The following is a 12,090-nucleotide window of genomic DNA, read 5'->3' as shown; positions in this document are numbered from 1 at the left end:
TGAGTCCTATGTACTAGGAATGGTCATTGGAAGGACAGAATAGGAGCCACATGATTGGCTGGCCAACCCCGTGACAGTATAGACTAGTGGGTGACATTGATTGAGATCTGCCCGCTGTGTGTATACAATCACCCGGCTAATGTCTAATATCAGGGGACAAAATGTGCCAGCATTCATATCAGACTAAGGGAAAATGGCCGCCAGAGGAGGGACAGGCGGGCTACAACAAAATGGAGGAGGGAGATCTAATCCACTGTAATGTAAAAACACTATATTAGACCAAGGGAAAATGGCTGCCAAATAAGGGACAGACAGGCTACAACATAATGGCGCCCAATTAGTCTATTATGGATTATAATGGTATATATAGGCAGCTGTTTGTCCGATGGCCAACTCCTGAGGAAGTCACGTGATGTGATGTAACCTATAGAGTGGGACAATGACATCAAGCTGCTAAATAGGAAGTTTACGAGCCGCCATCGTCTTTTGCTTTTCAGGGTTTTTTCCCTGTTGTTTTATACTATTCAATTTTTGCTGGACCAGCACCATCTAGTGTCTGCTCTCCTTACTGCACCCTCTGTATAAATCTTTAGGAAGTCACTTCCTGTCTGTCACTTCCTGTCTGTGTCACTTCCTGTCCCGGGAACACTTTCCTCCTCTCAGCCATTTTAGATCAGCTTCTAAAAAGTCCTGTGATTGTGGGTCTCCATCCTGAACACACGGCCACCATAGGGCCAGCATGGGATCTTCTCCATGTCAGAGCACACGGGTAAGTCAGGTGGATCTCCTATTCCTGGTCCCGGCTCCTGTCCCTGCTATAGACAGACCAATCATCTGTGACCGAACCTTCCTCCTCGTCATCGATGATCTGGGTGTATTATTATTATTTATTCCAGGTACTTGTATAGCGCCGTCAGTTTACATCTATATTGTACATTCCCATCAGTCCCCGCCCCCGAGGGGCATACAATCTAAGAGCCCTAACTCACATTCATACATACACATACTAGGGACAACTTAGACAGGAGACAATTCATGTCCCAGCATGTCTTTGTAGTGTAGGAGGAAACCAGAGTACCCGGAGGAAACCCACGCAGGCACAGGGAGAACATGCAAACTCCAGGCAGGTGGTGCCATGGTTGGGATTTGAACCAACAACCCGAGTACTGCCAGGTGGAAGTGCTAACCACTCAACCACTGTGCTGCCCCGTGCTGTATATATCTCAGCATCTACTTCTCAGTGTTGGTTTCCTCCTCATTGCCGGCCATTAAATGGGCCTCAGAATGGCTCCGGTATTCCCTCCTAGGAAGGACATTCAGGCCGATCTCCCACCATGTTCCTCTGATGTGTCTGAGACAGAATAACAGGAGAGACACCAGGAGAACCCGCTGGGACCTGACACTCCGAGAACCAGAGTTATGGTGGAGTATAGACCCTTCCTGAGATACTCCTCCCTGGGAATGGTCATACCTCCGTACTCCTCTCCTGTACATACCGATCACTGCCATACCTCCGTACTCCTCTCCTGTACATACCCATCACTGTCATACCTCCGTACTCCTCTCCCGTACGTACCCATCACTGTCATACCTCCGTACTCCTCTCCCGTACATACCCATCACTGTCATACCTCCGTACTCCTCTCCCGTACATACCGATCACTGTCATACCTCCGTACTCCTCTCCCGTACATACCGATCACTGTCATACCTCCGTACTCCTCTCCCGTACATACCGATCACTGTCATACCTCCGTACTCCTCTCCTGTACATACCCATCACTGTCATACCTCCACACTCCTCTCCTGTACATACCCATCACTGTCATACCTCCGTACTACTCTCCTGTACATACCCATCACTGTCATACCTCCGTACTCCTCTCCTGTACATACCCATCACTGTCATACCTCCGTACTCCTCTCCTGTACATACCCATCACTGTCATACCTCCGTACTCCTCTCCTGTACATACCCATCACTGTCATACCTCCGTACTCCTCTCCTGTACATACCCATCACTGTCATACCTCCGTACTCCTCTCCTGTACATACCCATCACTGTCATACCTCCGTACTCCTCTCCTGTACATACCCATCACTGTCATACCTCCGTACTCCTCTCCTGTACATACCCATCACTGTCATACCTCCGTACTCCTCTCCTGTACATACCCATCACTGTCATACCTCCGTACTCCTCTCCTGTACATACCCAACACTGTCATACCTCCGTACTCCTCTCCTGTACATACCCAACACTGTCATACCTCCACACTCCTCTCCTGTATGTACCGATCACTGTCATACCCACCACACTCCTCTCCTGTACATACCGATCACTGTCATACCTCCGTACTCCTCTCCTGTACATACCAATCACTGTCATACCTCCGTACTCCTCTCCTGTACGTACCGATCACTGTCATACCTCCACACTCCTCTCCTGTATGTACTACCCACCATCGTATCATCTGCAACTCCTCTCTGCATTTACTACCTGCAGTTCTTTTTAAATTGTGGAATAATACACTTTAATTTGTATTTCATGATAAATCCTGCCTCATCTCTGCCTCTCTACCTGCAGCCTAACAATGAGGTGTGCATGCAGCCACTGATCTATTTCTGGCTTTTGTCTCTCAGTCATTCTAATCTTCATTTCTCCAAACGTCCTCCAGGACAGCCTTCCTGAGACTGAGCTCCTCCCTCTGGGACAGGAAACACGTAAGCACAGTACTATAAAAGGCGGACCACCAGGACTCCTTATGTATCAAGGTTTGTATGTTAGACTAGGGTCTTTCCAGTCCATAGTTCCCTGGTTGATACCATTAAGCAGGAATGGGAAAGCCCTGAGAGGAAACCCTTTTTCTCAAGTAATCAAGGAGGTTCTGGTCAGAGGCTGCGGTGTCATCCGGCTCAGCAGTGGACACACAAGATGACACACAAGATGAATTCTAACACTCGAGGTCACACTTCGCTCACAGACTCATCACACAGCTATGGGTATGGGTATTGGCTCCACACTCCCAGACAGGCTCCACCTTGTAATGCTCACAACAAGCAAGCCAGGACAAAAAATGGTGCTAATAGTGTAGTACCACTTTTATTAAGTATTGTAACAAATCCAAGATACAAAAATGATAAAACTCACATTAGGTCAATAAGTGGCCTTCCTGGTGGCCATGTACAGCTAGGCGTCTCAACTACACTATTAGCACCATTTTTTGTCCTGGCTTGCTTATTGCGAGCATTACAAGGTGGAGCCTGTCTGGGAGTGTGGAGCCAATACCCATACCCATAGCTGTGTGATGAGTCTGTGAGCGAAGTGTGACCCCGAGTGTGAGAATTCATCTTGTGTGTCCACTGGTGAGCCGGATGACACCGCAGCCTCTGACCAGATCCAGATGACTCCATCATCAGGATTATACATATAATGCTCATATTATATGTACTCCTGGTAAGTGCATAACTTAACCAGATCCTTACCGGATTCTGGCACCTATATCACTAGATACGGAACACCTGCTACAATTTTTTGGATGTTATTCCTATGGAACTTTCCATTATTATGATGGGACTCCTATACTTTTGTTGTACATAGACATACCAATATTATGATTTCCTTTTCCCTATATTTTTCAAGCACTGCATATTTATTTATTTAAAAAATTAGACACCCTTCAACTGGTAGACTCCTGGAGGGCACATAATGTAGGAGCTAGAGATTATTCATTTTACTCCCACCCACATGACTCTTATGCTAGACTAGATTATATCTATTGCTCCCCCATTCTGCTGGCTAACTCTAGGAAAGCTTGCATTCATTTAAGCCCCTGGTCAGATCATAATATTATCGCGCTGTCTATCACTTTTATAGGTCTAGCCCCTACTCCCTACTCCTGGAGACTTAACGACTCTATGCTTACGGATACTAACACCCGCCATGAAGTAGTTACTTCCATTCAAGAATACTTTCAGTCAAACACAACTCCTGATATCTCCCCGGCCATCTTGTGGGTAGCCCATAAGGCGGTCCTGCGAGGTCACCTTATTTCTATGGCTTCTTCTAGAAATAGAGAGCGATGGAAACAAATTCAGAAACTTATCCGAGAATTAGAAGCACATTATAGGGCTCATGATGGCAATCCATCTCTCCGTAACAAACCATGATATCGCAAAAGCGTCTAGAACTGAATATTTTACTATCCCAGAAAACTGAAAAAGCTCTACGCTGGTCGAAGGCCTCCTTTTTATTACATAGTAATTCAGCGTCTACTATGTTCACATAGAAATTAAACCTTTCAATACGACCCCCACATATATACAAGTTACATACTAAATCCGGCAGTATCTCCTCTCTTCCTCGTGAAGTCCTGGGTATTTTTGAAAATTTTATTCCACCCTATTAGCTCCTCTGCAACCAACTTCTGCTTCCTCAAATGGCTCATGGCTTGATTCTATACCCCTTCCTGTTCTCTCACCCTCTCAGATATCCTCTCCCAATGCCCCATGCACTTTGAAGGAAATATCCTGTGTGATTAGCACACTCAGAACTTCCACAGCACCGGCCCTGATGGGTTCACGGCCAGTTATTATAAACATTTTGCTCCTACATTGGCTCCCTCTTTGATGTCATTATTCAATGATGTTTTGCAGGGCGGTAGTTTTCCTGAGGAGATACTCTTGGCTAACCTGTCTCTATTACCTAAACCCCTGAAAGACCATCATTTACCTCAAAACTATAGACCAATCTCAGTGATGAACAATGATCTGAAAATATTTAGCCACATTCTGGCAGATAGGTTGGCCCCTATTATCTCCTCTTTGGTATCACCGGACCAATCGGGATTTATCCCAGGCAGACTTATCACGGACAATATTCCTCTCACATTAAATGTTATTTAGGACGTCAATTTGCATCCTAAAGAAGTTTTGTTGCTGAGCCGGGACATTAACAAGGCCTTTTGATAGTGTCCTCTGGCCATACTTGTTTTCATTACTGCAGAAGATGGGCTTTAGTGATGAATTTCTGTCTGGTGTACATGCTTTGTATGACTCCCCCCAAAACAAGAATAAGACTTCCAGGCTGCAATTCTGTATTTTGTACACTAGGCGGAGGTACCCGTCAGGGTTGTCCTCTTTCACCCTTATTATTGGTGCTTGTTTTGGAACCCTTGGCAATTGCAATAACCACACTCAGACATTTCTGGTTCCCCATTATTGGTTCACATTTCACAATTTGTATGTATGCAGATGATGTTATGCTTTTCCTTACTAAACTGTTGGTGTCATTGCCTGACTTCTGCTCATTATTGAATGACTTTGTAACAGTATCAGGTCTTACTGTAAATTTTACTAAATCAGTAGTTGTCAGGGCTCCAGGGTGTGACCAGAGGTGTGTGACTGATGCAGGGAAACACAGACTTCAGAAATGTGATAAACAATATAATTTATTAACACTAACCATACAAACATAAACGCAGTGCAATACTAAACATAATACAGTGCAAACAAACCAAACCAACCACCCACAGATAACAGTACATACAAGCAAGCGTCGTCAGGCAGGCCGGGTCAATATCAATTGGGCAGGTAGGTACAGGGGGAGCAAGCAGAGAATGGTCGGGGTCACAGGCCAGGTTCAGCAGGTAGCAAGCAGCGAGGTACAGAGGGTCAGGCAGAGGGATGGTCAGAAGCGAGCCGGGATCAGAGCAGGAGAAGTCAGCAGCGGTTCAGAAACAGGATGCAGGACAGAAACAGGATACAGGGCCCAGGACAAACACAACACCAAGGCAGAGTCTGTGGGTCTGGCCATCCCTTAAATACCCCAGCATAATCAGTTACAGGTGTTAGCTGGCTGCAAAGTTGAGTCTCTGATTGCTGGGAACACCCGCTGGCCAGCCCTGGTACTGTAGATCAAAAGGCAGGTGAGTCCCACCATAGCTGGCCAGTCCATTCCTGACAGTACCCCCCCCTCAAGGAGCGGCCTCAGGACGCTCCAAACAGTCCTAGCTGGGAAAAATGTTCCACCACCCGGGTCTGGTAACTGGCGGGATATCAAAGACTGGCACACCGGGCAGGACTCCGGGCAGCGGTACACCGAGCAGAGGCACATCGGGCTGGACTCCGGGCAGAGGCACATCGGGCTGGACTCCGGGCAGAGGCACACCGGGCAGAGGCACACCGGGCAGAGGCACACCGGGCAGAGGCACACCGGGCAGAGGCACATCGGGCTGGACTCCGGGCAGAGGCACATCGGGCAGAGGCACATCGGGCTGGACTCCGGGCAGAGGCACATCGGGCTGGACTCCGGGCAGAGGCACATCGGGCTGGACTCCGGGCAGAGGCACATCGGGCTGGACTCCGGGCAGAGGCACATCGGGCAGGACTCCGGGCAGAGGCACATCGGGCAGGACTCCGGGCAGAGGCACATCGGGCAGGACTCCGGGCAGAGGCACATCGGGCAGGACCCCGGGCAGAGGCACATCAGGCTACCAGGCGAAGAAGCAGGCAGCGGGCCACCAGGTGGAGCGACAGGCACCGGGCCACCAGGCGGGGCGACAGGCACCGGGCCCCCGGGCGGGGCGACAGGCACCGGGCCCCCGGGCGGGGCTGCGGGCGCCGGACCCCCAGGCGGAACTACAGGTCTCGGGCTCTCAGGCGGAGCGGCGGGCACCGGACCCCCAGATGGAGCGACAGGCCTCGGGCCCCCAGGCGGGGCGACAGGCATCGGACCCCCAGGCGGGGCGACAGGCATCGGACCCCCAGGCGGGGTGACAGGCATCGGGCCCCCAGGCGGGGCGACAGGCATCGGGCCCCCATGCGGAGCGGCGGGCGCCGGACCCCCAGGCGGAGTTACAGGTCTCGGGCCCTCAGGTGGAGCGGCGGGCGCCGGACCCCCAGATGGAGCGACAGGTCTCGGGCCCTCAGGCGGAGCGGCGGGCGCCGGACCCCCAGATGGAGCGACAGGTCTCGGGCCCTCAGGCGGAGCAACAGGTCTCGGGCCCCCAGACTGCGGGCACCGAGTCGCCTGGCAAGACTGCGGGCACCGAGTCGCCTGGCAAGACTGCGGGCACCGAGTCGCCTGGCAAGACTGCGGGCACCGAGTCGTCTGGCGGAACAGCGGGCACCGAGTCGTCTGGCAAGACTGCGGGCACCGAGTCGTCTGGCAAGACTGCGGGCACCGAGTCAACTGGCGGAACAGCGGGCACGAGTCGTCTGGCAAGACTGCGGGCACCGAGCCAACTGGCGGAACAGCAGGCTTCGAATCGTCTGGCAAGACTGCGGGCACCGAGTCAACTGGCGGAACAGCGGGCATCGAGTCAACTGGCGGAACAGCGGGCACCGAGTCGTCTGGCAAGACTGCGGGCACCGAGTCGTCTGGCAAGACTGCGGGCACCGAGTCGTCTGGCAAGACTGCGGGCACCGAGTCGTCTGGCAAGACTGCGGGCACCGAGTCGTCTGGCAAGACTGCAGGCACCGAGTCGTCTGGCAAGACTGCAGGCACCGAGTCGTCTGGCAAGACTGCGGGCACCGAGTCATCTGGCGGAACAGCGGGCATCGAGTCAACTGGCGGAACAGCGGGCACCGAGTCGTCTGGCAAGACTGCGGGCACCGAGTCGTCTGGCAAGACTGCGGGCACCGAGTCAACTGGCGGAACAGCGGGCACCGAGTCGTCTGGCAAGACTGCGGGCACCGAGCCAACTGGCGGAACAGCAGGCTTCGAGTCGTCTGGCAAGACTGCGGGCACCGAGTCAACTGGCGGAACAGCGGGCATCGAGTCAACTGGCGGAACAGCGGGCACCGAGTCGTCTGGCAAGACTGCGGGCACCGAGTCGTCTGGCAAGACTGCGGGCACCGAGTCGTCTGGCAAGACTGCGGGCACCGAGTCGTCTGGCAAGACTGCGGGCACCGAGTCGTCTGGCGGGACTGCGGGCACCGAGTCGTCTGGCAAGACTGCGGGCACCGAGTCGTCTGGCAAGACTGCGGGCACCGAGTCGTCTGGCAAGACTGCGGGCACCGAGTCGTCTGGCGGAACAGCGGGCACCGAGTCGTCTGGCGGAACAGCGGGCACCGAGTCGTCTGGCGGAACAGCGGGCACCGAGTCGTCTGGCGGAACAGCGGGCACCGAGTCGTCTGGCGGGACTGCGGGCACCGAGTCGTCTGGCGGGACTGCGGGCACCGAGTCGTCTGGCGGGACTGCGGGCACCGAGTCGTCTGGCAAGACTGCGGGCACCGAGTCGTCTGGCAAGACTGCGGGCACCGAGTCGTCTGGCAAGACTGCGGGCACCGAGTCGTCTGGCAAGACTGCGGGCACCGAGTCGTCTGGCAAGACTGCGGGCACCGAGTCGTCTGGCAAGACTGCGGGCACCGAGTCGTCTGGCAAGACTGCGGGCACCGAGTCGTCTGGCAAGACTGCGGGCACCGAGTCAATTGGCACGACAGCGGGCACTGGATCAGGTACCGGATCATCTGGATCAACAGCGGGCATCGAGTCAACTGGCCTAATAGGACCGTCGGGCTGGATCAGTTCATCATGCTGAGTAGCGGCATCCGGCTGAAGAGAGGCATCCGGCTGAAGAGAGGCATCCGGCTGAAGAGAGGCATCCGGCTGAAGAGAGGCATCCGGCTGAAGAGAGGCATCCGGCTGAAGAGAGGCATCCGGCCGAGTAGAGGCATCCGGCCGAGTAGAGGCATCCGGCCGAGTAGAGGCATCCGGCCGAGTAGAGGCATCCGGCCGAGTAGAGGCTTCAGGCCGAGTAGAGGCTTCAGGCCGAGTCACGGAAGGCAGGCTCACCGGTTTGGATACTGGCAGGATGGTATTGGTTGGAAAGAATTTTCGCTTTTTTCTGGTTTTAACTACTGGAGCACTGCAAGTAAACGCAGGTCTGCAAATGAAAGGAGCAGCTGGAGACAGAAAAGAACTGGAGGATGGAACAGGAGAGGGAGCAGTTGCTACAGAGGGCTTCTTTACAGGGTTAAAGGCAGGATAGGTGCAGCGAGTGGGAACAGGGGACTGACATGCGGTAGATAGCCAAGTATACTGGGCTGTAACTGGAGGAGCTGTTGGGAATACAGGAGTAGAGTTAGAAGCAGGACTGGGTTTTTGTAAGCTGACTGAGGCTGGGTGCAACAAGTCTGTCCATGTCTGCAGTAGGGGTTGAACAAAGCTGAGCTTACACAAAGCCTGTCTGACCAAAGACTGCACTGCGTTTATACAATCTCTTAGTGTCTGTGGTGAACATGTGGAATAACGCTCCAGAAAGTAACCCACATCATCCTCTAATAACCACACCAGGGACTCTACCTGGTCTGCACTAAATGGTGGCAAAAATTCATCCCTGCATTCGGGGGAACCAGATGAAACCAACTCAGCACAAACCTCAATCAAAGGCTGCACCTCAGAGAACTCTGTGCCCTGATCTACTAGAACATGAGCGAGCCGTATACATTCTAGCAGTTCATCCCGGGGATACTCCTTCAGAGTCTGATAAGCATACTCCCTGTCATCAAACACTAGCAGATATAAATACACAACCTCATCCAGATCCATCCTTCCCAGCAACAAGCCAAGATGGCTTCCCTGTGCAGCCACTTCTGGTCAGGATTGGCCTTGGTGTAATGTCAGGGCTCCAGGGTGTGACCAGAGGTGTGTGACTGATGCAGGGAAACGCAGACTTCAGAAATGTGATAAACAATATAATTTATTAACACTAACCATACAAACATAAACGCAGTGCAATACTAAAACATAATACAGTGCAAACAAACCCAACCAACCACCCACAGATAACAGTACATACAAGCAAGCGTCGTCAGGCAGGCCGGGTCAATATCAATTGGGCAGGTAGGTACAGGGGGAGCAAGCAGAGAATGGTCGGGGTCACAGGCCAGGTTCAGCAGGTAGCAAGCAGCGAGGTACAGAGGGTCAGGCAGAGGGATGGTCAGAAGCGAGCCGGGATCAGAGCAGGAGAAGTCAGCAGCGGTTCAGAAACAGGATGCAGGACAGAAACAGGATACAGGGCCCAGGACAAACACAACACCAAGGCAGAGTCTGTGGGTCTGGCCATCCCTTAAATACCCCAGCATAATCAGTTACAGGTGTTAGCTGGCTGCAAAGTTGAGTCTCTGATTGCTGGGAACACCCGCTGGCCAGCCCTGTTACTGCAGATCAAAAGGCAGGTGAGTCCCACCATAGCTGGCCAGTCCATTCCTGACAGTAGTTATGCCTATTAATGTTCCTGATTCCCTGGGTGCATCTCTCCGCAATTCTTTTCCATTTCGTTGGGCCACAGATCAGATTTCATACCTAGGTATAAACCTCACCCCCAGATACTCAAAATTATTTGCTGCTAATTGGCCACCATGTGTGTCACGCCTCTCACCTCTATTGAAGATCTGGCATGGATCCCCTATCTCATTCTTGGGCAGAGTCACGGCAGTAACAATGAATGTCTTTCCTAAATTACTTTATTTAGATCACTCCCAATCCCTGTCTCATAAACGTTCTTAGATCACTTTTACAGGATTATTAATAATTTTATTTGGCGTAACAAACGCCCTCGTTTTACTTCATCGGTCCTCTACCGGTCACAATGGGCGGGAGGCCTAGGTCTCCCCAATTTCTGGCTTTACTACCTGTCAGCCCGTTTCGCACGGCTATCACAATGGGTGACTATTACTTCCCAGGTCCCATGGATCAGATTTGTATCTCAGTCTATACATCCGTTCTATTTACCAGGTGTATTATGGTCCAAATTTCACCCCCCCCCCCCCCCCCGTTATTGCTCTATAATTCCATTGTTGCCCAATCATTGATGTTTTCATCCCGTTATAAACTTAAATTGAATCTTGTCTCCTCTGTCTCACCAGGTTCATCATTTTTTGGTGACCCAAATTTTATTCCAGCATTCTCATCTTCACAGGTATTCCGTTGGTGGTATGATAGGTCCTTTATTAGGTCATCTGACTTTCAGAGAGGAGGATCTTGTATCACTTTTGAGATGCTACGCATACTTTTTGATATCCCGCTTCGTGAATATTATCATTATCGACAGATTAGACTTTTTTTTAATTCACATTTTGGTCTTACACCTTCGTCTCCGATTTCATTTTTTGAACATATTAGCCGTGACTCTCCTAGGGGCAGGGGTCTTATTTCAGATTTGTATCGCCAATTTTTGGTTACTTTCTTTCCCTCACCCCCTCTTTATAGACAGAAATGGGAGGCTGATAGTGATGTCACTTTTTCTGATGAGGATTGGGATTCCATGGTGGATAATGTGTGTAAGAGCTCTAGATCTTTCTGTCCGTGAGAGACGGCCCTCAAAGTAATAACCAGATGGTATCATACCCCATCTAGATTACACGCCATGTATCCAGGGACGTCCCACCTTTGTTTCCAGTCCTGCCTACTGGGAGCCCCTATCTCGGGAGTTCAGACTGAGGTTATGAGGCTAATCCATAGCATTTGTATATCCACCCTATGGGCTATTGCCCTACATTGGAAATCCCTCACAGTACCATTGACCACAGTTCTGCAGAGTTGATGCGGTGATGCTCATGGAGAGAATTCATTATACTCTATTGGATAAGATGCATTTATTTGACAGAAAATGGGAACTTTGGAGAACTCACAGGCATTTACTAGATCAATAAGGACCATTTATGCTTTGATTGATTGAGTTACTTTGTTGGTCGTTTTATAACTCTGCCTACCTCTCTACCTATATTGCTCATGTACTTAATTTCTTTTCTCTTTTTTTTCTTTTCTCTTTTTCCCTTTATTCTACATAATTTCACCTTTGAAATGAATACTGCAGTTGTTCCTTGTTTCTGTTGTATATTCTATTTGAAGCTGTAATGCCATTTTGAAGTCTATTTCTTAAAAAACAAAAACGTTTGTAAACAAAAAAATATATATTTAGTATAATTCTACAATTTTTGCAACTAACAGCTCAATGCTGTTAGCTAAACCTTCTACCAATAGCTGGACAACAAAATAACAAACGGATCACCCTTTCATCCAGCTGTGGTCTAATGCTGTTTAATGCCCATGATACCCAGCCAAGCATAGCCTCTTTGAACAA

General features: G+C 50.8%; 1 protein-coding gene across 1 annotated transcript in view; it reads left to right on the top strand.

Moving 5' to 3' along the window:
• Positions 1–640: 640 nt before the first annotated feature.
• Positions 641–12,090, top strand: part of LOC149470577 (uncharacterized) — a 33,503-nt gene continuing 22,053 nt past the window's right edge. Inside the window, exon 1 of the mRNA XM_089662424.1 lies at positions 641–769. The gene's annotated coding sequence lies outside the window, so the exon portion shown is untranslated. The remainder of the gene's footprint in view (positions 770–12,090) is intronic.

The sequence above is a fragment of the Staurois parvus genome, unplaced genomic scaffold (assembly GCF_062004578.1).
Source record: "Staurois parvus isolate SC_StPar_1 unplaced genomic scaffold, SC_StPar_1.0 ptg000038l, whole genome shotgun sequence".
Taxonomy (NCBI): domain Eukaryota; kingdom Metazoa; phylum Chordata; class Amphibia; order Anura; family Ranidae; genus Staurois; species Staurois parvus.
Note: the sequence above shows the minus strand (reverse complement) of the source record. Positions and strands in the feature narration are given on the sequence as shown.